Here is a 5,498-nt window from a genome sequence, read left to right on the forward strand (position 1 = left end):
CGGCCATAAAAAATTTTTTTAACATTTTTCATTTGTTTTTGCGAGACAGAGAGAGAGAGAGAGAGAGCGCGCGCATGAGCCGGGAGGGGAGGAGAGAGAGGGAGACACAGAATCCGAAGCAGGCTCCAGGCTCCGAGCTGTCCCACAGACCGCGAGATCATGACCTGAGCCAAGCCAGACACTTACCTGAGTCACCCAGGCGCCCCTCTTCCAGGAGTTTTATGGTTTCAGGTCTTACAAGTGCGAGTACTTAATCATAGTCTAAGATAGGAATCCAGTTTCATTCTTTTGCATGTGGTTGTCTAGTTTTCCCAACACCGCTTATTGAAGAGTCTGTCCTTTCCCCACTATATATTCTTGCCTCGTTTGTCATAAATGAATTGACCGTATATGCAAGGGTTTATTTCTGAGCTCTCCGTTCTGTTCCACTGATGTCTGTCTTTATGCCAATACCATAGAGTTTTGATTACTATACTTTTGTAATAAAGTTTGGAATCAGAAAGTATGATGGCTCCAGCTTTGCTCTTTCTCAAGATTGCTTTGGCTATCAGGGTTTTCTATGGCTCCATACAAATTTTAGGATTGTTTGTTCTAGGTGTGAAAAATGCCATTGGAATGTTGATAGGGATTGCAGTGAGCCCGTATATCGCTTTGGGTAGTATGGACATTTTAACGTTATTAATTCTTTGACTCCACAAGCATGGAATATCTTTCCATTCATTTGCATCATCTTCAATTTCTTTCTTCAATGTCTTATAGTTTTCAGTGTACAGGTCTTTCACCTCCTTGGTTAAATTTATTCTTAGGTATTTTATTCTTTTCAATGCAATTGTAATGGGATAGTTTTCTTAATTTCTTTCTGATAGTTTATTAGCAAATAGAAATGCAACTGGTTTTTCTATTGGATTTCATATGGTGCAACTTTACTGAATTTGTTTATTAGTTCTAACAGTTTTTTTTTTAATAGGGCCTTTAGGGTTTTCTCCATATAATATTGTGTTATCTGCAAATAGTAACAGTTTTACTTCTTTCTTTCCAATTTGGATGACTTTTGTCTCCTTTTCTTGCCTAATTGTTCTCAGTAGGACTTCCAATACTATGAATACAAGTTGAGTAAAAATAGTGAGAAAAATTACGGCATAGGGAATATAGTCAATAACACTGTAATAACATTTTATTGTGACAGATGAGAACTACACTTATCATGGTGAGAAGTGAGCAATACATAGAATTATTGAATCACTATGTTGTATGCCTGAAACTAATATAACATTTTATGTAAACTATATTTTAGTAAACAAAACAAAACAAAAAAACTGGCAAGAATAGGCATCCTTGTCTTGTTCCTGATCTTAGAAGAAAAGCTTTCAGTTTTTCCCCATTGAGCACATGTGTGGCCTTTCGTATATGGCCTTCACTAAGCTGAGGTATGTTCCTTCTGTACACACTTCGTTGAGAGGTTTTTTTTAATCATAAATGGATGTTATCTATCATAAATTGATGTTTGGCAGTTTCTATCAATTTAACTATATATCCCAGCAATCCCATTTCTAGGTATTCAACTAGGAGAAATGAAAATGTATGTCCACACAAATACCTGTACATAAATATTTATAGAAGCTTCACTCATAATCACCAAAACCCAGGAAACCTCAATAGTTTATCAATTGGTAAATATACAAACATTACATTCATGTAATGGAATAATACTCATCAATAAAAATAAACACACTGTATGCAAAAAGTTGATGAATGTAAAGTATAATATGCTATGTGAAAGAAGCCAGACTCAAATGAGCTTCATATGTTATGATTCCATTTACACGACATCCTAGAAAAGGCAAAACTTTAGAGTCAAAGAATAGATCAGGGGTCACTAGGAATGAGGGTTAGCGAAATGGATGGACTACAAAAGGACACAAAGAAACTTCTGTGGTGATACAGTCTATGTGCTGTTTAGTAATGGTTACATGACATTATTTTTAAGAATTCAAACAACGATATACCTAAAAAAAGGTGAATTTTACTACATGCAAGTTATACTGCAATAAATATAAATTTGCTCCCCAAAAATATAGTCAAGAGAGTAGTTGAGAATACATAAAAACAGAAAAGATAGGTATAAAATTCACTTTGCTAGGTTGGTCAAAAGTTTTAAAGTTGTCTTTTTATTTTTCAAATTTTTATTTAAATTCTAGTTAGTTAACATATAGTGTACTCTTGGTTTCAGTAGAATTTAGTGATTCATCACTTACATATGACACCCAGTGTTCACCGTAACAAATGCCCTCCTTAATACCCATCATCCTTTTAGCCCATCCCCTGCCCACCTCCCTCCATCAACCCTCAGTTTGTTCACTATAGTTAAGACTCTTTATATGGTTTGCTTCTCTCTTTCCCCCACCTTCCCCTATGTTCATCCGTTTTGTTTCTTAAATTCCACATGTGTGAAATCATATGGTATTTGTCTTTCTCTGCCTGACTTATTTCGCTTAGCATAATCCAGTCTGGTTCCATCCACATTGTTGCAAATGGCAAGATTTCATTCTTTTGATGGCTGAGTAATATTCCATTACATATACATATACATACACCATAACTTCTTTATTCATTCATCAGTCCATGGACATTTGGGTTTTTTCCATAATTTGGCAATTGTTGACAATGCTGCTATAAACATCAGGGTGCATGTGGCCCTTCAAATTAGTATTTGTGTACCTTTTGTGTAAATACCTAGTAGTGAAATTGCTGGGTCATAGGGTAGTTCTATTTTTAACTTTTTGAGGAAACTCCATATTGTCTTCCACAGTGGCTGCACCAATTTGCATTCTAAAAATTATTTTCTCATCGTTTATAATATTCTAATAAATTCAGGTCAGATATACCTAGTGAATAATCTCAGAGAACAATATATAATCTAATATTTTTCTAGCACTATCAAAGTAAAACTACCCATAACTTTGAGTTTGGGGTAAACTTAGCAGTCTTTGCCATATAATTCAAACACGAGTTATATAAACTAATACTGTACTGTTTTATCTTTAAAAAAATTTAATGTTTGTTTATTTTTGAGAAAGAGAGACACAGGGAAACCGAGTGCGAGTGGGGGAGAGGCAGTGAGGGCGGGAGACACAGAATCCGAAGCAGGCTCCAGGCTCTGAGCTGTCAGCACAGACCCTGATGGGGGGCTCCAACTCACAGACCACAAGATCATGACCTGAGCCCAAGTCTGACGCTTAAACAATTGAGCCACCAAGGTGCCCCTATATTGTTTTATCTTTATATTGTTTCTTACTTACCTGTGCTTTATCTAATCCTGTGTGTTTTTTAAAAGATTTTGTCGGGCGCCTGGGTGGCGCAGTCAGTTAAGCGTCCGACTTCAGCCAGGTCACGATCTCGCGGTCCGTGAGTTCGAGCCCCGCGTCAGGCTCTGGGCTGATGGCTCAGAGCCTGGAGCCTGTTTCCGATTCTGTGTCTCCCTCTCTCTCTGCCCCTCCCCCGTTCATGCTCTGTCTCTCTCTGTCCCAAAAATAAATAAACGTTGAAAAAAAAATTTAAAATCAATCTCGTGATTTATTTAGGTATGTCTAGAGTAAATGACCTCCAAGTCTACAAGTTTCCTAAACAACTCTCAGAAACTGAGAAAAGTCATGCAAAGCTCACATAGCAAAGGCAGTCACAATTTTCCCTGGGAATGTTTAAATGCTTCTTCCATGCTCCCATATCACTTGGTACATATCTCAGACAAAGCTATTGGTATTGTGATTGCTTGCATGTCAATATCCCTCACTCAACTATCAGGCTCTAGGGGGCAAGATTTTTCATTCTTCAAGTGCCAGTGTCTACTTCAGAACAGATCCTCAAAAAATGTCTGTTGAATTAAACTGAATTTAGTTCAGTGGGTACTACCCTTAGTTTTCAGAAAAAGAGGTGCTAGATGACAGTGCTAAATACCAGAGAAAGACTAACATATTGGTAACAATGTTTTTGTTTTTTTTTTTTAATGTTTATTTATTCTTGAGAGAGAGAGAAAAACAGAGTGCCAGCTGGGGAGGGGCAGAGAGAGAGCTGGAGACACAGAATCTGAAGCAGGCTCCAGGCTCTGAGCTGTCAGTAAAACCTATGTGAGGCTTGAACCCATGAACTGCAAAATCATGACCTGGGCCGAAGTTGGACGCTTAACCGACTGAGCCACCCAGGCGCCCCACGATGGCTTTAATAACAGGAGTTTTAGTAGAGTATTAGGGGTGGAAACCAGGTTTCAGTGAAATGGGAAGTAAATAAATAATTAAGGAAACCAACTCTTTCAAGAAGCTTCTTTGGGGGCGCCTGGGTGGCGCAGTCGGTTAAGCGTCCGACTTCAGCCAGGTCACGAACTCGCAGTCCGTGAGTTCGAGCCCCGCGTCGGGCTCTGGGCTGATGGCTCAGAGCCTGGAGCCTGTTTCCGATTCTGTGTCTCCCTCTCTCTCTCTGCCCCTCCCCCGTTCATGCTCTGTCTCTCTCTGTCCCAAAAATAAATAAACGTTGAAAAAAAAAAATTAAAAAAAAAAAAAAAAAAGAAGCTTCTTTGAAAAACATAGAGTATAATACTGACACAGTCCCTGAGGAAGCAGAAGAAAAGTCAATGGAAGAAAATTAAGAGTGAAGGGATTAGTGACATGAAAGGGAATCTTCTCCAATGAGAAAATAGGGAAGGCTATGGATGTTGTTTACAATCCTAACAGTTCTCCTCGTGAGGAAAACTTTTTTTCCTTTTTTTCTGTATCTATATGAGATGATGGATATTAATTAAACTTACTGTGGTAATCATCTCACAATATATGTAAGTCAAGTCATTATGCTATACACCTTAAACTTACACAGTGCTACATCTTAATTATATCCCAATAAAACTGGAGGATAAGTTGATTAAGCATCCGACTGCAGCTCAGGTCATAATCTCGTGGTTCGTGAGTTCAAGCCCCACATTGGGCTGTGTGCTGACAGCTCAGAGCCTGGAGCCTGCTTACGATTCTGTGTCTCCCTCTCTCTCTGCCCCTCCCCTGCTCACGTTCTGTCTGTCTGTCTCTCTCTCTCAAACATAAATAAACATTAAAAATTTAAAGAAAAAGAAAAGATGCCTAACATAGGGGCACCTGGCTGGCTCAGTTAGTAGAACACGCAACTTCTGATCTCAGGGTTGTGAGTTTAAGGCCCACGTTGAGCACAGAGATTACTTATGAAAAAAATAAATAAATAAAAAGATGCCTAATATGATGATCAGAAAGGAAAAATGTGCTAAATGACTCCATAAATATAAAGAAGAGGCCCAACATACGGGAGAGTTCAGTGTCAAGAAGTGAAGGGGGAAAAAAAAGAAGCGAAGGGTACTATGTACCATGAACTAAATCCTAGTAAAATCAGTGAGTCTAGTGCTTACTAATATATTCGTTGGATGTAATATTCAGACTTTTTTCCCGAGATATTTTAACTAAAATAAGCACATATGTTACATTTTG

Source organism: Acinonyx jubatus, unplaced genomic scaffold (genome assembly GCF_027475565.1).
Source record: "Acinonyx jubatus isolate Ajub_Pintada_27869175 unplaced genomic scaffold, VMU_Ajub_asm_v1.0 scaffold_32, whole genome shotgun sequence".
NCBI classification, from domain to species: Eukaryota; Metazoa; Chordata; class Mammalia; order Carnivora; family Felidae; genus Acinonyx; species Acinonyx jubatus.